We start from the raw sequence: 20,569 nt of genomic DNA, 5'->3' as shown, positions 1-20,569 counted from the left end.
CAAAACTTTACTAGATATTTAAGATCCAATTTTGCTTCAGTGAATACCACATAGGTATGTAATAAGACCAAAGGGATTGAGTAGTCAGACCACTTGCCTTCCACCAAAGAATACGGGTTTAATTCCCTGTGGGATCACATCTTAAATTCTTTTAAGTGGGAAACATAGTGGACGTTGCCGTGAGCAAGTGGGTTTTTTATCAAGTTAGTCACGTACCCCCTCCCTAGCAATGCATTCCATAAATTCTCCAATCTCATTAAATCACCTCTCGTCAATTCTAATGTCCTTAATTTTTGACACTAAGCCCAAATTTGTTCATTTACTAATTCAAAACTACGTATTACATTAATATCACGCGTTGTCATATTTAGCACTCCCTTATTTCACTTTAATGTACCCAAATTGCTTGGTAGTCACCATGCAACAATTAACTTGCTTTTCTTTCTTGGTACTCTTAAAAATAACTGAAATTATTCAAAAAAATATTATCTATAATAATTTTATCCAAATTTCTTAGTCTTAACGACAGCATAACATCAATTGACATTTTCTCCCTTGTAGACAAAATATGCTTTCAACGTGTACCTGGGTGACTATCTCGACGAACGTGCTTTTCCTTCCAAGTCCTCGACATATCGCTCAGGTGATCATACTGTAACCACAGAGCTCGAACGATAAGATGGCAATCGGTGAGACTGTCTGGAAGTTGCACTGACAAGCCTTGCTCATCAAATTCGCAATGAATGCGAGGCCTGCACACAAACATTTTAAATAAAGATACACGTTATAAAGTTTTCACAGTTTTACTTACAAGATAACAATATTTTAACCAAGCAGTACACTTTTGGAAGAGCAATAAATCCGGCAATATTTTTTTTGAGATTAATAATAGTATACCTTGGTTCTTCCTGCCACAGGAGTCGGAGTGAAGAGCTGGAGCCGGGTGTACGCGAACTTAGATTGTGACGACACAGCCGCCATCTTAATTGGCCTTGATCTTGACCTTTGATCTTGACATTTGAACTCTGACCTTGACTTTTACCTTAAAAATTGGCTAAAATTCTCCAAAATTAACCCAAAATACGCCAAATTGACTCAAAACTACCCGTTTTTAGGAAAACATTTTTTTACCAAGAATCACAAAAATCATACAATTAAAATATTTCCTTTCCAAAGGAAAAATTCCCGTTTTGAGGTATAATTTCCCATTTTATTCCCCAAAATATGTCGGAGGCTTATAATGTCCCCAAAGTGGGCTATATTCCCCATCTAACAGTCACCAGTAAGCCACTGTGGACCTTTGACACTGATATTTAATCCTGATGTTGAACCTGGCCGCCATATTAGATTCTGATGTCACAGTTACTATTTTGAATTCTATAACTTTCCATCATCTGTGATCCCACCATATTGTTTTCTAGCACTATTCACCATATTAGATTCAGTCATTTCGAATTATGACATAACAGCCACCTTATTAAAAAATATATAATTATAATTAAAATAATTGTAAAAAATTTAAATAGTATAACAAAATACCTATTTATAAAATTATTGATTCGAAAGATTCCTTTCCTCGGTTCCATCCTTGGTCAATGCAAAATGATAATTTAAGCTGTAAAATCAGTATTAAAATTAATTACCATCTCAATAAACAAGGACTTTATACAAGATAACTGCCCGGCTGAATAAATATGTTACTCAATGTCATTGCACCTACCACAGATGCCATATTTGGTGAGTCTTATGACTACCAGACTTCCTAATACAAGTCTATAGGCCAAGCGTCTCCGAACCATTAGCCCTACTTCAGCACTACTTGGTATACCTTTCAAATAAGCCATGACCTATTTCAAGCAGACAAGAAAAGAGACGCCAAATTTCCAGACTAGTATTGTTAAGTATAACCAATTTACAAGCTATAGACCAACAAACTAATCAGATTTCATTCTTACTATAGAATCCAATAATCCCTGAAATATATTTTACAATTACTACAAGACCAAGAGGTTCTGAACACACTGAATATTTATTCCTGACTACATACTTGACTACGCTCATTAATCTAGGACGCACATATGAACGCACAATCAACTAAAATACGCACATTGAGACACACATTCGTATACTAGGACGTATATTTTGACGCACATTCGGCATCTAGGACACACATTTAGACACATATTCGACTCAAAGGACGCACAATGGAAAACAGATTCGTCATCTAGAACATACAAATGGAAGCACATTCAACAAAACGGACTCAAATTCATCGTTTAGGACACAGATTTACACACATTTGTCATCTAGGACATACATATGGGCGCACATTAAAAAACATGCAGATTATAAATCTAGGACACACATTTGAACACATATTTAAAAAAAGGGATGCAAATTAGTACACACAATTGTCATCCAGGACAGACACAAGAACACACATTCAACTAAATTGATTCACAATCGTCAAATAGGACACACATTTGGAAACCAATAAAAAGGACGCGCATTGGGACAAACATTCGTCATTCAGGACACACGTATAGATGCATATCCGAGCGTATTCACACGTTTATAAATCCTATCAATCGTATCCTATCGTACACTACCAATCATATCCTGCAAATTGTATCCTTTCGTATCCTACTGATTTCTGCCACGAGTCCTTCCGAAAGTATACTTTCATATAATGTAAATCGTTTCGTATTATATCCTGTCAACCGTATCCTATCATATCCTGCCGAACGAATCCAATCGTCTTCTACAGTATCCTAGCAATCGTATCCTGACAATCGTATCCTACCATATCCCATCGTATCCTGCCGAATTCTTCCAATCCTATCCTATCGTATCCTACCAAACGTATCCTGCTTATTGTATCACATCGTATCCTGCCAATCGAGTCTTGATTATCGTATCCTATTCAATCTACAACGCACATTCAACAAAAGGATGTACATTGGGATGCACATTTGTCATGTAGGAGCCACATTTTGACGCACATCAACAAAAAGAGCGCTCATTGGGATGTACTTTCGTCATCAAGGACACATATTTGGACACATATTCGGAAAGACATTCATCAAAAAGATTGTACATTAAACGAAAAGTACGCACATAAATCTACCTTAATTTGAAAGGACGCAAATTAAACGGAATGGACTCAGATTAAATGTAATGGACGCACATTTGGACGTACAATCCTCAAGTGCCTAGCTTGCCTCTTGCCGAGCTTGTGCCGTGTGCCCGGCTTGCATCGTGTCACGTTGCCTCGTGCCCACCTAGTTTGATTACATGCTCAGCTTGCATCCTGCCTGTCCACCGACAGACTGACCTTCCACCACTAATGCCAAGGTAGGTATATCGCCAGCTAGTATGACGTCATGTCTGTCATCTTGTTCTCCTCTGCTGGAGGCCCGCCAATTTGTATTATGACATCATAGTCGTCATCTTGTTTTCGTCTGCTGGCGGTACTTGCTACCAGAAGCGCTAGTTTCACGTAGTACACACATAGTTTGCCAGAGTGCACTGCCGCCAACGTGTTTTCAGTACTCGATACCAGGAGCGCTAGTGTCACATAATACATATGTCATTTGCTAGAGGATGTCTCTGCCATATTGATTTAATTATTACAAGCTAGAGTGCTGATCACCAAACCGTCGTGGCATCCGCCATCTTATCGCATAACTTGGTCGTCATTGTGGACATCTGTAATTATTAAGCTAGAAATTCGGAAAAAAGTCCTAAATTCATCAAAAATTACTCATTCATTTACTGATTAAATCGATGGATTCATGTTCTTGATTCAATCCTCGGCCAATGCAAAAAAAAAGTAATTAGATTAAATATCACATAAATTTACAATAAAAATGACAGGTTCAAGAAATAAAATACAAGTTCTTTTACTAACAATAAAATTATCAAATGAATTTTACAACACTACAGGAACACTTGTGAAAGTTAGCAATCTGATAAATATTTAGTTCTGTATTGGCTTGAACTAACTAATTCTTAGCTCAATCGGTTTACTGAAGGCTGAGACCAGCCAGAACCTTTACCTACATAATCTTTTTTCTTCCCGACAGAGTTTCTCCATACTGTGTTTAACAGATTGCTTACACCTTAAGAATTATAAATGGGAGTATTCACTAACTTGAATGCGCACTTCTTCACTTTGTCCTTGAACGGATATGGTTTGCCATACACACAGTACAACCACAAGTTATATTTTAAAAATCGGTGCGTTGTTACTTTATATGTAAGCTGATTATGTTCTGCTTGAGATCATCAAGAAAAGCACAAATGTATTTTGACTCACTAAATGTATTCAGATATTAGTAGTGTTTCAACATTCCACGAAATGCAGATCTAGCCAAGTGGAAAATATTAACATTTTTCTGCAATGCACCAAGCACAGTCTTAAGTTTAAATTCATGTCCAGACATCATCGCAATCGGTTGCTGAACATCTGTTTTTGTGCTTGTACGCATATGAGCCTCCAATCTAAAGTGAGGAGTGGAAATGCCTGAATGTAGTTAGGCAGTAGGGAAACGGACTTCACCTAAACAGTTTTTCGTATGTTGTCTTTAATTATCAATACGAGTAAATCAAACATGACATTTATCTCAGCGAAACTTCATACGAGAAGGATTCTTCATACATTTACTTCTCTCGTGTTTTCGTACATCATGAGAAAATGTGAATGACATATCGCAGTAGCTGCAAGGATGCCTAGTTGATGAAGACGAATCTTTCAGCCTCGAACCAGATGCTGATGTAACTGCTGTAGTACCAATACCCAGTGTACTCTTAATCGAATCAATCATTAGCGTTGTAAAGAAACCTTTACGTTTTGCCACACAGATGGACCTTTGCATGTCTTCAAGCGGCTTTTTAAATTATCATTTCTTGTAAATTGCTTGCAACACTTTTAACAGCTAATTATTTTGCGAGAAAGACTATTAACATATTCTCTCTTCTCGTGTCGGTGAGAATTACTGTTATTCGAAAAAATCTTGTTATAGTTACAACATCGATGCTCAATTGTTGTTGACGAATCACCAACCAATGAAGTCTCCTTCGCTGACGAAATTTCATTCGTTGAAGTTTCTGCAGCCAGCACTTCATCAATTAAAGTATCTTTTGCCGGTGGATCCATGCGTGTTGAAGTCTCTTCCATTGTTGTCGGCGACGATGATACATATTTTCTCGAGTTTTTCATAGTTGTCGACGATGCCAACGGGATCTGTGTCAACGTCATCATCGCTGCCATCAGAGTTCCGTCAACGAAGTTACAACTTCCATCCAGTTCGATGTTAAATATGGTCAAAATACAATCATGTTCTCAAGAATAGCCAGTTACTGAACTTATGTAACAGACGAGTCAAACTATGTGATCCTCACACCGCTGTGACCAGTAAAAAATTGAGAGTCACGCCGTCCAGTCCTGATTTATATACTCATAGTTATTGGAATAATATGCGTGTCGAAACAAGAAACAATTACATTAATATGCAAGTAAAACATCCACAAAAGAAGTACATTTGGAAGCACAATCGATAAAAAGGAAGCATATTTTGAAGAAAATTTAACAAAAAGGACACACTGGACACACATTCAACAAAAAGGACACAAACTCGACAACAAGGAAGCACATTCAAAATGGGAAGCACATTTGGCAGCACATTCAACTCGGCAGGATACAGTAGGATACGATTCCATCTGTAGGATATGATCCTATCAGTATGATACAGTACTAAAGACTAGATTTTGTGCATTTAACGAAAAGGACGTATATTTACACGAAGATTAAACTCAGTAGGATATGACCCCGTCAGTTGGATACGATCGATCACAGGATACGACTGCCCCAATGACATTTGGCTACAAGACTAAAAGGCTACGAGGCTACAAGGCTCCCACTGACTACGAGGCTACAAGGCTACGAGGTTACAAGGCTATGAGGCTACAAGACTATAAGGCTGCAAGGCTACGAAGTTACAAGGCTACGAGGCTACAAGGATTCAAGTCTGCAAGGCTCTAACTGGCTATAAGGAAGGCTGCGTAGCTACAATGCTACTTGGCTACGATGCTACACGGCTACGAGTATACAACGCTTCAACTGACTACGAGGCTACAAGGCTGTGAGTCTATGAGGATCCAACTGGCTACAAGGCTACGTGTCTACAATGCAAGGCTCCAACTGGCTACAATAGCTCCATTTAGGAGTAAGAGTTAATAAACGCAAAAAAACTTGTTGCATGTAATTCGTATTATTCCAACAGTTGTCACCACATGCTGTGTTGTACAGGTAGTCATATTTTATGTGGGATGCGGGATGCGGGATGCTCACACACGCTCGCAAGAGAAGGAAGGGTTTGCTAGATATCCAGGAGAAGGATGTTTTTCTTGCATGATAATATTTCTCAGCTGATTCAAGGCATAGTAATCTTCTGAGAAATGAATATTTTTTGTTTGAAGTCCACCCGATAAAAAAATTTTGTAAGTTCTGATTTGGTAACAGTAATTGAGGCAATGACATTGTAAAGGAGGTAAGGGCCATATTTCACCACATTGCAATTTCCCAGGAAAAGAAGGATATACTGAAGGTGCGAACGAAAACATAATCCAAAAGTACCACAAAATTCATCATAATGCAACAAATTAAGTCAGTGATAGTGTATTAATACTCCTCAATTGTTTTTTTTCTGAAAAATAAAATCATTAATGGAACTTATCTTCTTATCATTGTCGACGCCTCAATTCACTAAGTTATCGAAACTCTGAATGAAATTGCTTGTCTCATTACGAAACAAAATACATGCAGGTATTGTTTTCTCAAGAATAAACAGAAACACTCCGATAATATCAGCAGAAGTATTGCCAGGAATAACCATGAGCTAATGGAGAAAACCAACATAGTCTCACTAGGAATGACCAGAAGCTCTTTGAGAAACCAATTGACAGGAATAATGAAGAGCACACGGAGAATACAAATAAAATATTGACAGGAATAGTCATGAGTCCACTAATAAATCTAATAAAATATTGACAGAAATAATCAGGGGCACATGGAGAAAACCAACAAAATATTGACAGTAATAATTAGGAGCACACGGAGAAAACCATAAAAAATTAGGTGGGACAATCCAGGAGCACACTGAGAAAACTAACGCACGTTTTTCTAAATCAAGATCAATGAACAAAAAAAAAAGATAAAATAATAAAACAAGTTCTGTCAGCTTGTGAACTTCTCATTATTTCAGCAAGGATAGAGCTTTAGCACAAGCCAGAATTTTTTATTTGATTTTGTGTGTTCATTGCGTACATTGCGTGTCCATTTGGGTGTCCAGTCTGTCTATTGTGTGCCCAGTGTGTGCATTGCTTTTCCACTGTGTGTCCAGTGTGTCCACTGTGTGTACAGTGCGTCCATTGCATGTCCAGTGTGCACATTGCATGTCTAGTGTGTCCATTTTTTGTACAGTGTGTGTGTCCAGTGTGTCCATTGCGTGTCCAGTGTGTCCATTATGTGTACAGTGTGTGCATCGCGTGTTCTTTGATTGTGTGTCATTTTGTTAAATTTGTGTATTCAATTCTGTAGTCAGGACTGAATATTTACTGGTTCCAAACCTCTTGGTATTGAAAAATAATTTCAGGGATTCTTGGTCTTTTAGTAAGCGTAAAACATGCACCATAATTGAGAGAGCTCTTATTTATTTAAATATTGTATTTTAATAAATATTTGTTTTAAATCATTGATATTTATACATAAGATTATCTATATTAACATAATTTTATATGGGTAAAGTATGAGTTGTCCAAGCAATAAGGTATCATAAAGTGTGTAAATCTGCGTGAATAATTTGATTGACGCATTGAATAAATTTGGTAAATTATATTAATTACTGCAAGTAACGGTTGTTGATGGGTAAACGATAAGACTGTGCATAGTATTTTGAGTATTCCACAGTGACACAGATAGATTGCCTGTATACGCCAGCGCGTTTAGAGTTCCCTGTTTTAATAATATATTATCTGAGTTATTTAATAGCAAAATGAGAGTTTTGTGAGATTAGATTTGCTTGAAAGTAAATGTTAATGATTATATGAAGTGCTTTAATTTTGTTGAGTTAAGAAATATTAAGACCTTGAGAAAAACACGAATAAAGCAAACTGGTCTTTACACTAATCCTTTGTTTGGTATTACTATTTTGCCCAACCTTCACTTTGCTTGAATTCACAAGAAGGTCCAAAGCAAGGTAGTATACATCAGGACCCCACGCAGTTAAAACTTTCAAACTACTGGACAAGTTGCGAATTCAAAAATCGCAGCATGCAGCACAACTGTCAACCAAAGAGGCAAGAGTGCAGAAGAGGAAGCGAATGAAGAAAAGGAACTGGTATCAGCATATGGGGCAGGCTGTCACTGATAAAATTAGTGAGTAATGGAGAGGTGATATATGTTAATTTTATGTTTCTGTAAAACTATTTTTTTATGTTAGAACCATTACATCAAACACTTTATTTCAAACAATGTTAAATTTTTCAGGAAATCTGTAGATCATTAGAAAAAAACCTGATATCATACTGAAAACTAGTTTGCACTGCTGCTAGAGATTTTAAAAAGAAATTTCTAGAGTGAATTTTATTTAATTAAAAAGATAATAACTTAGAGTAAATAGTAGTATGTAAATGACGGAGCTGGCACTGGCTTCTGGCTATGGTGCCTGGTGCCGAGCCACCATCTTGGATTGTGACGTCACGGCGGACATCTTGGACTCAAAAATTCCTCAAAATTCCTCAAAAATGGCTCAAAATGACTCAAAAATTCCCGTTTTGAGGAAAAATTCTCGTTTTCTGCCACAAAAAATCGAAAATTAGGATTTCGAAACACCACAAAAGTCGTTTTGCCTTAAAAACCACGAAATTCCTGATATAGGCTTAAGCATCCATGTCTACAGCCTCCGATAAGACTCTTTTAGGATTATGACGTCAACGTTGCAATTTTCGTTACGGCAGTCTTCTTATAAATCTTTATTTACTATCCGACTTTAAGAAGAAAAAAAATTAAAATTTATAAAAAATTCTGCCTCCGTTAAGACATTTCTAGGAATATGGATACCATGGCCGCCATCTTGGATTATGACGTCACCGTTGCAATTTCCGTTACACACACCATCTTTAAAATCCGCAATTTTTATGTTAGAAAATCGGGAAAATTTTAAAAATCATAAAAAAATTAAATAATCGAATTAAATAATAAAAATCTTAAAAACCACTGTTGCACTTATCGTTACGGTCGCCATCTTGGATTATATAAATGTTGCATGTTTCTTTACACCCGCCATCTTGGCTGAGTAATATGTCATCGTTACACTTTATGTTACGACCGAAATATTACATCCTATTAATGTTGCATGTTTCTTTATGGCCGCCATCTTGAAAATCTTTATTTATTATCCGATTTTAATGAAAAAAGTTCAAAATTCATAAAAAAATTAACTTATTAGAATTCTGATTGATTATATCGATTCCCGTCCTTGGTTCGAAACCGGTGAGAGCAAAAAATAAAAAAAACATCAGATCCTTCCTCCACAGAAGCCACCTACACACTGACCTACCACCAATATCAAGGTATATATCGTCATCTGGTATGACGTCATGTCCGCCATCTTGTCTTCGTCCGCTGGAGACAGGTGTCTTGTTTTCGTCTGCTAGAGTGTGCTGGCGACATGTTAGTATAATTTTCTGTTCACCATACCTTTAACCTCGTCTGTTGGCATTGAATGTTGTCATTCACCTTGAACTTTGACCTTGACCTTGACTTTGACCTTGACCTTTGACCTTGACCTTGAAATTTGACCTTGACCTTGATCTTTAACTTTAACCTTGACGTCCATCATGGATCCGTCATTTTATGTTCAGTACATGCTACCAGGAGCTACCACCTGCTAGTGGTCATTGTCACCATCTTGTTTTCGTCTGCTGGAGGACACCATCTTGTGTGTACTCGTCTTACCATCATGCTAGTTTTATTCTAACCTGCTACAGTGTAGTAATCATTTATTATTACTGAGGTGCCCGCCATCTTGAAATTGGGGCGCCATCTTGAAATCATGTAATTATTAATTTAGAAATGCGGGAAAAATTCCAAAGGTCTCCGAACAAATCAATTATTAATTTACAAATTGAATCGTTGGATTCCTGTCCAAGGTTCGATTCTTGACCACTGACAGTTGTAACTGCTAATTAAATAAATTTTAGATCCTGTTTTCCATTACCTTTCGCGGAGTTTATTAATCATTCACTCTACGAAAAACAACTCAAGTCAATATACCTGACCAACGAATTAATACAGTGCTGATTAGCCTATTATGAAAGTCTAATTTTTCAATAATCTGAATAACCTATAAGCCTTTCATGTACAAAGCCACACATATAGACCAATTGTCTTCAGTCCATGAGACCGAGTCATGACATTATCAGACGTATAGGCTAGTCATTTCAGGACCGCATGACCTTCGTCGTTAGATAATTATATTCAATTAAACCATCGTGACATTTTTTATACATACCAAAGGACCAAGTGACCTAAAAAATATTTTAGTAACACCAAGAGGTTTTAAACTAGTAAATAATCAATCCCTACATTTTGTACTACGCGCAATCAACAAAAATGAAGCACCGACAACGAAAAGGCAAAACCGTCAACGAAAAGGCAGCACATTTGGAAGCACCAGTAGTATGTGAATGACGGTCCGAGATCAGGATGCAGGTAGTGGTGCTTGGTGTCGAGCCACATCTCTGACGTCACGTCTATCTGTGACGTCACGGCGGCCATCTTAGATGAGCGTAACGGGACACAGTGTAACGGAACACAGCGTAACGGGAAAAGTAGATCACGGCAGCCATCTTGGATTGGCCATCTTGGATCCGCCATTTTGGATGACATCATTTTGTTTTCTTGAAAATTCCAGCCTTTTGTTTTCCGCCATTTTGGATGATGACGTCACCGTTGCAATTTTCGTTGCGTCCGCCATCTTGAAAATCCGCAATTTTTATGTTAGAAAATCGGGAAAATTTTTAAAAATCATTAAAAAAATTATTTAATCGAATAAATAATAAAAATCTTAAAAACCAATGTTGCAGTTATCGTTACGGTCGCCATCTTGGATTATATAAATGTTGCATATTTCGTTACACCTGCCATCTTGGTTGAGTACTATAACATCGTTACACTTTATGTTACGACCACCATATTGGATCCTATTAATGTTGCAATTATCGTTATGGTCGCCATCTTAAAATTTAGATGCCATCATGAAAATCCGTAATTTTAATGCTAGAGATTCTGGAAAAAATTTAAAAATCATTAAAAAAATTAACTAATCGAATTAAATAATAAAAAATCCTTAAAACCACCGTTGCACTTTTTCGTGATGGCCGCCATCTTGAAATCACCCACTGGAGGTCACTGTCTAGTTTTCGTCCGCTAGAGTGTGCTGATACCATGCTGGTATAATTATCTGGTCACCATACCTTTGTCCTCAACTGTTGACATTGAACTTAGACCTTGACCTTGAAATCTGACCTTGACCTTGAATTTTGACCTTGACCTTGAAATTTGACCTTTACCTTGAAATTTGACCTTGACCTTGAAATTTGACCTTGACCTTGAAATTTGACCTTGACATTAAAATTTGACCTTGACATTGAAATTTGACTTTGTCCTTGAAATTTGACTTTGTCCTTGTCGACCATCATGGATCCGACATTTTATGTTCAGTACATGCTACCAGGAGCTACCACCTGCCGGAGTACACCATTTTGTGTGTGTACTTGTATTATGGAGTACATTTCCATCTGGATGAATTTATTCTAACCCGCTACAGTGCAGTAATCATATATTACCGAGGTGCCCCCGCCATCTTGAAATTCGACCGCCATCTTGAAATCATGTATTAATGTAGCTAGAAAAGCGGGAAAAAATCCAAAATTCATTAAATAAATCACTCATAAACTTACATATTAATTCGATCCGCTCCAGTCCTTGGTTCGATCCCTGAATGATGCAAAACATTTAATTTTATATAAAAAAATATAATTTAATTTCAATAAACCATGTTCAAAATTCTTAAAGAGACTTTAAATCCTCTACTACCATCATCCTTTCAGACATCAAGACCACCATATTAGAAATTCGTAATTGTAATGCTAGAGATTCGGGAAAAAGTTCAAAATTCATTAAATAAATTTGCAATCTATATACTGATTGATTAGATCGACTAAGGTCCTTGGTTCGATCCCTGGCCGATACAAATCAACTTTAATTTTTAAAAAGTACCAGAAAAGTGTAAGGTTCGAGAAATAAAACACCTCAAAGTCTTTTACAAAAATATTATTTATTACACAATTTCTATCCTACTACAGAATCACTTGCGAAAGCCAGCAATCTTATAAACATTTAGCCCTGCATAGACGTGCAACGACTACTTCTTAGCTCCAAATGGCTCCAAATGCTCCAAACGGCCTTCAAATGGCTCCAACAGCTCCAACAACCTCCAAATGCTTGACAGCTCCAATTGGCTCCAAATGCTCCAAATGCTCCAATAGCCTCCAAATGCTTAACACAGCTCCAAATGGCTCCAAATGCTCCAAACGGCCTCCAAATGGCTCCAACTGCCTCCAAATGCTTAACACAGTTCCAAATGACTCCAAATGCTCCAAACGGCCTCCAAATGCTTGACAGCCTCCAAATGCTTGACAGCTCCAAATGGCTCCAAATGCTCCAAACGGCTCCAAATGCTCCAAATGTCTCCAAATGGCTCCAAATGCTCCAAACGGCTCCAAATGCGCCAAATGTCTCCAAATGGCTCCAAATGCTCCAAACGGCTCGAAATGCTCCAAATGTCTCCAAAAGGCTCCAAATGCTCCAACAGCTCCAGAAAAAGGCTCCAAATGCTTAACACAGCTCCAAATGGCTCCAAAAACTCCAAACGGCCTCCAAATGGCTCCAACAGCCTCCAAATGCTTAACACAGCTCCAAATGTCTCCAAATGCTCCAAACGGCCTCCAAATGCTTGACAGCTTCAAATGCTCCAAATGGCTCCAAATGCTCCAAATGGCTCCAACAGCTCCAAAAGGCTCCAAATGCTTCAAAAGGCTCCAATTGTTCCAAGAGCTCCATCTTCAATTGGTTCCAACTGATTCCAATTACTTTTCTTATCGAACTTGGCATGATTACTAACATGTCTTTATTAGTATACATTTTGACTGGCAGTGGTAACGTATTTTGCACCTTTAAGTTATAAGTTTTATTTAGAAATCAGATTTAGATAAATGGTAGATACCATTTGGAAAGAAAATATATTAATTTATCTTCAAGTTTATACACATACATTTAATTTAAGCCATTATTGTATGTAGCCAGCTTCCCTCAGTTCTTTGAGTATGAAGGATATTTCTTTAATGTTCGAATAGTTTCCTGCACAAAGCAATCCATGTAGTAGTCGTAGCCTGTCAACCAATATGTTAGGATCTTCCCATGAGGTATAATCAATCTCTTCTGCTGCGTTCATCATCCTTGCATGTTTATAATAAATATTATTATATCTGGTGTCTTTCGTTTTAACACCAACCTCAAAGTCACTTTCGTCATCGTGCCAGTGATTATCACAAGCTTGATCAGGATAATTTATTTTATTACGACGTTTCCATCGTTTTGGTCTCAAACCACCATCACAGTCTTCGCTCTTGCATGCTTTTGGTGCTTCAGCACAGTACTCAATCATGTCAGCCTTAGATGTGTCAGCACAGTCTTCGTTCATGCCAGCTTCTGATGTGTCACTACAGTCTTCAATCATGTCAGCACCACAAACTTGATCAGGATAATTTATTTTATTACGTCGTTTCCATCGTTTTGGTCTCAGACCACCATCACAGTCTTCGATCTTACCTGCTTTAGGTGCTTCAGTACAGTACTCAATCATGTCAGCCTCAGATGTGTCACCACAATCTTCAATCATGCCCGCTTCAGATGATTCATCAAAGTCTTCGGCCTTGTAAGCTTCAGATGGTTCTCCATCTTTCTCATTTTCATGGAGACGACTAGATATTGGAGTAAATATATTTTCATTTCTAATGTGGTTACAACTTCCTTCGTTTGTTTTAAATTTTAAATTATTATCTTGATCTAGATCAGTAATTTTAGCATTAGCTTTTTCGCCTTCGTTCCTCTTCCGCGATGTTGTAGCCCAGTCTTCGTTATCTTTATTCATCTTAATTGTACAGGTCTTGTAATGTCTATCCAAGTAATATCTTCTACCAAAGGATTTCTGACACTGACTGCAATGAAATGGTTTTTGACAAGGACCCAAATTACACTCGCTTCTCTCATGTCGTTTAGCATTCTTTCTCAAGGTAAACACCTCGCTACAGTATCTACAGTGATGACGTTTCGATACAGCAACAAATCCCGAATCAGGATTCATATTAGTTACTGAGACTAATGCCAGATGCACACTAAGAGTTTTAAATTAGATATATTACTTAAATAGAATTTTTTAATTATTTCATCAGCGAGAATTAATTTATCTCATTCAAAGGTACTTGTTGCAAGTAGTTCTGCTTTTCAACAACAGATGTCGACACATGTTACTTGCAGGTAAAAAATATTTAGTTCTTTTATGCGGGATGCGGGATGCTCACTAACGATCGCAATAGAACGATGGCTTCGCTAGACTCCAAGGAGAAGGAAGTTCGTCCATCCTGTTAGTGCTTCTTAGATTTCTCAGAGATAATTTGACTGAGTAATGATATATATATTTTTTTAAATTTCCACCTGATAAAAATATTTCAAGTGATGATTAAGTAGCAGAAGTTCACTAATTATATGCAACCTTGAATAAAAAATGACATGCTTCATTAAGTAAAAAAAATCCTTCATGCAGAGATAAATTCCTCATCATAACCAGAAGCACTCGGAGAAAACCATCAGATGTCTAGTCAGGAATAATCAGAAGCACCCAGAGAAAACCATCAAAATATTGTCAAGAATAATCAGGAGCACACGGAGAAATCCACCATAATACTGTCAAGAATAAACGGGAGCACATGGAGAAAACCGCCATAATATTGACAAGAATAATCGGAAGCACACGGAGAAAACCGCCACAAGTTTTCTTTGATATCATAAAATTTCAGGAAAAAATAATAATAAAAAAAAAATTAATAAAAAATTTAAAAAAATCTAAAAATACATAAACAGATTCTGCTAGCTTGTGAACTTCTCATTGTTGAACAAAGATATAGTTCTAGTACAAGCCATAATTTTATGTTTTTTTTTTAATTTTTTTAAATTTTTTATTAATTTATTTTTATTTTTTATTATTATTTTTTCCTGAAATTTTATGATATCAAAGAAAACTTGTGGCGGTTTTCTCCGTGTGCTTCCGATTATTCTTGTCAATATTATGGCGGTTTTCTCCATGTGCTCCCGTTTATTCTTGACAGTATTATGGTGGATTTCTCCGTGTGCTCCTGATTATTCTTGACAATATTTTGATGGTTTTCTCTGGGTGCTTCTGATTATTCCTGACTAGACATCTGATGGTTTTCTCCGAGTGCTTCTGGTTATGATGAGGAATTTATCTCTGCATGAAGGATTTTTTTTACTTAATGAAGCATGTCATTTTTTATTCAAGGTTGCATATAATTAGTGAACTTCTGCTATTTAATCATCACTTGAAATATTTTTATCAGGTGGAAATTTAAAAAAATATATATATCATTACTCAGTCAAATTATCTCTGAGAAATCTAAGAAGCACTAACAGGATGGACGAACTCAAGACTGGTAGAGAAGGAGGTTGGCCCGAGAGGGCCGGTTTGAGTAACGGTACTTCCAAGGGCTGCTCGTGACGTCACTGCGGCGCAGGAACCGGCCAGCTGAGCTCTCAGCTAAGGGCAAAACCTACATCTTTCACTCGTTTTCACGCCGATACAGCTACTGTGTTGGAACATATATCAAACAGTTTCTTTATATCTCACACAGTTATGTGGCTGTCACAATTTGGAGAGGAAAAATAAATAACTTTGTTACGAGTATATATACATAATAACAGTTTCATGCGCATCGTGTTTCATGCTCGTGCAAGCGATTCGTCGGACAAATTCTAATAATACCTACTCGTATTTGTTTTTTTGTTTGCAAGGTAATTATATTATATTATAATTATACTATGTATGTTTGAAACTTATTTTAAGGATACTCCTAAAGTGACTAAGTGAGCATTTCTGAAGACGGTCATACAAATACCAATAATCTAATAATTTACTATATTGTAGACTAAGACGTTCATTTTTAAGTAGTGTAGAAACTACACGCTGTGTTTATTACCAATTCGGCCTTACTGATATGAACACGAGACGGGAGTGCATAAATTGACTAGAAAAAGAAATAAACCATGGCTCGAAAAATGCGCATACCATTGTATATTGCTCATATGCATGCAGTTATAACATTTTGTCACTCAAACAAGCACATTGACGAATATTAATATATCAGTTACCTTAATTTCTGGTTTTATGAACAAGCTGTGCAAGCTTCTTCTGCCTTTTCTTTTCCGTGCTTGCAATTTTTGCTTGACGATTTAAATGCCGAAGTCTAATAAAAGTTCTGGTTCTTGCAAACTTCATTAAAACTTTTTTGTTAACATCTGGAAAATGTTCTACTAGTTTCACGAAAAAGTTTCGCACAACACCTTTTCCGTTCTGTAATCCTAACCCGTGATGTGTTTTAAATATTTCTTCAGCATGCTGTACAGTTTTCACAAATTTTGATGACGGGACAGTCAATTTTCCGCGACTCAGTATTTCTATCCATCCATCTATAAAAATCAAAACACACAATCCTACAGTAAACAGAGAATAAAATAAAATAAATCATAGCAACAAATAAAATTATGATAATTACCTTTGTTTTCTGTTTCTTCAATACTTTTTAGATTAGCGTCCTCGCTTGCATGAATCAAATATCCAGCTACATATCTTAATGCTTCATTCTCTTCCCATGACGTAGTCAAGGGCGTGAACAAATCATCTTGAACCGCCTCGTTTTCTTCGTTCTTGTTTTCTGGAATGTTTAAATTCAATTCGGTGAACATCTGGCTTGTCAGATATGGTTTTTGCTTCAAACTATCGTCTTCAACACATGCGCCTTGTGGCAGAGGAAGTTCAGATCCTAGTAACATTTGTCTGAACCTGTACTTGAAATCTGTTGGTGTAGGGTTATCGTAAGTACCGCCGATGCTTCTGAGGCGCGAAAAAAAACTTTCAAGTAAGTCCTGGTTTAAGCGACAAGTTATGATGTATTTCAGTGAGTTATTTTTCTGAAGATAATTGTGTAGACCAATTACAGATCGCACAGAAATTAATAAACCTTTCTGAAATGGCATCAATGTTTTGTGACCTACGATTCTCATGTTAAGAACCATCGTCTCCATTTCTGTAATTATTGACAATTGTTCTTCAATTCGAAAACCAAAAGCACTGTGCCACGGCTTACATTTATCGTGAATAAATCTTGAATTCATAACATCAAAAAACTTGTCAACTAATTCAAAGAAGTTACAGATTTCTGGATGTTCAGGATATTTCAAGGAAAGCCATGTCGCTGTGTGATGCGAAAACAGCTGAACAGCAAATTTTACTTTCTGGCGAGTGTTCCCTTTTAGCTGAATATGAAGAGGAGTAAGTTTTGGAGACAATTTCAATTCTGTGTTTTCAATTATGGCTTGCACATGATCTTTCCTAATAACTGTTCCACAAGGGAGCTGTATTCCATAATCCAAAAAATTATTTCTCAACAACTTAATGGCATGTGGCATGTCTGCAAAAACCCACACAGGGTGGCTACTATGGGGATTTTCAAACGTTGTACTAGCTGGTGTTATATTTAGTTCTTTCCACAAGCCTATATTACTTCCGCCCATGTCACTGACCATCGCAACGACACAAAATGACCGTTCCTCGAGCGCTCTTATAACATCGAAAAGAAGATCTTTTGTTATCTTTCTATCGAAGTCGTAAAATATTGGCTGTTTCCACTTTGAAGCTAGTCCTCGAGCCATTATTACTTGTGCGTTTATATTTGGCCCAAGTATTCTATCGTCACTTTGGTCGTAACATAATCTTGAATCTACACTCATCTCGTCAAATGACAGAATTGTTATGCGCTCTGTTTCAGTCATGATTTTAGTCGTAGCTTCAAGGACTGCTAACACTTCAGTTTGAATTCCTGGCATACATTTTAAATTCCTGGTCCATTTTCGAAGAGTTGACAATCCCGGAAGTGGCAAGCCTACTTTATTTTTCATGTAAAGATAGGCTTTCCGAGAAATTGATCTTAGAGTAATTGCTGCTGCTATGTCTTCTTTTCCCCAGCAGCATTTCTTTTTGGTTATGAATCTTTCAATTTGTTTTGGCGTGAAAACATTTTTCAAAATATTCCGCAATTCAGTTTTAACTAATTTTGGACATCGCTTATGCAGAATTTTAATTTTCAATAACTGTTGTTTCAACATTTTGTTTTCCATTTCCAAGCGCTTTTCAGATTCTCGCCTCCGTATTATTTCATTTTCCAGGTCAGATACTTTCATTTTTAATATCATTATTTCATTTTCCATGGCTTGCATTTTCGCTGACAAATAAGCCTCTGAGTTCACATCGTCTTCTGCAACTAACTGACAATTCGGAGTTTTTTGTTCATCATGTACAGTGTTACAATGCACCGAATCGTCCGATTTTCGTGCCTTTACAGATTTGTGTAATTCTTCCACAAGCTTCCTCTTCACGCTTCGCGAACGAAGACGTTTTCCTCTATAGTCTGAAGTGCATTCAGTTTTATTAGGTATGTTTGCATGTGGCACAGAACATTTTTTCAAGACTTTTCTTCTCTTCTGACCGGTCAGTTACGCTTGTAAGTCTCTTTCAAAGTCCTCGGAAACGAAGTGATCCGAACAAATGCTAACATTCCTCGGATTGAACTTGTCTTTTCTCTTGCAAGCTAACACCCACTTTATTGAAATGTCTGGATCTTCAGGAAATCTATAAAAACATAACGCACTGTCACCACGACCTGAAACGTTTCTGCAGGTCGCAACTGCACAAGCGGGCATTTTTATTACACAGTCACATCCACGACGAAGCACGAAAAAAATCCACTACGGCGTGCGACTACTGATCGCAGCAACAAAAAACTCGCAGCTCTCCCGTTTGTGCGGTTCTAATACCATTAAACTCCGAAACATAAGTAGGATAAGGAAACTACTATAAATAAATATAATTTTAAACCACTCCGATCTAACTACGAACTCATGCCGAAGTAAGGCGGGTAAAAATCGCGGTCTGGAACTGGCAATGCGTGGCAGTCAGCCCTAGACTCGGAGAGGGATGCGCCGCGGTGACGTAACGCGCGACCCTCCGGGGTACCGTTACTCAAAACAGGCGAGACGGCCCCAAGACTGCTAGCTTGTGAACTTCTCATTGTTGAACAAAGATATAGTTCTAGTACAAGCCATAATTTTATGTTTTTTTTTATTTTTTTAAATTTTTTATTAATTTATTTTTATTTTTTATTATTATTTTTTCCTGGTAGAGAAGAAGGTTGGGCCGTCTCGCCTGTTTTGAGTAACGGTACCCCGGAGGGTCGCGCGTTACGTCACCGCGGCGCATCCCTCTCCGAGTCTAGGGCTGACTGCCACGCATTGCCAGTTCCAGACCGCGATTTTTACCCGCCTTACTTCGGCATGAGTTCGTAGTTAGATCGGAGTGGTTTAAAATTATATTTATTTATAGTAGTTTCCTTATCCTACTTATGTTTCGGAGTTTAATGGTATTACAACCGCACAAACGGGAGAGCTGCGAGTTTTTTGATGCTGCGATCAGTAGTCGCACGCCGTAGTGGATTTTTTTCGTGCTTCGTCGTGGATGTGACTGTGTAATAAAAATGCCCGCTTGTGCAGTTGCGACCTGCAGAAACGTTTCAGGTCGTGGTGACAGTGCGTTATGTTTTTATAGATTTCCTGAAGATCCAGACATTTCAATAAAGTGGGTGTTAGCTTGCAAGAGAAAAGACAAGTTCAATCCGAGGAATGTTATCATTTGTTCGGATCACTTCGTTTCCGAGGACTTTGAAAGAGACTTACAAGCGTAACTGACCGGTCAGAAGAGAAGAAAAGTCTTGAAAAAATGTTCTGTGCCACATGCAAACATACCTAATAAAACTGAATGCACTTCAGACTATAGAGGAAAACGTCTTCGTTCGCGAAGCGTGAAGAGGAAGCTTGTGGAAGAATTACACAAATCTGTAAAGGCACGAAAATCGGACGATTCGGTGCATTGTAACACTGTACATGATGAACAAAAAACTCCGAATTGTCAGTTAGTTGCAGAAGACGATGTGAACTCAGAGGCTTATTTGTCAGCGAAAATGCAAGCCATGGAAAATGAAATAATGATATTAAAAATGAAAGTATCTGACCTGGAAAATGAAATAATACGGAGGCGAGAAT

Source organism: Bacillus rossius, chromosome 2 (assembly GCF_032445375.1).
Source record: "Bacillus rossius redtenbacheri isolate Brsri chromosome 2, Brsri_v3, whole genome shotgun sequence".
Classification (NCBI taxonomy): Eukaryota; Metazoa; Arthropoda; class Insecta; order Phasmatodea; family Bacillidae; genus Bacillus; species Bacillus rossius.
Note: the sequence above shows the minus strand (reverse complement) of the source record.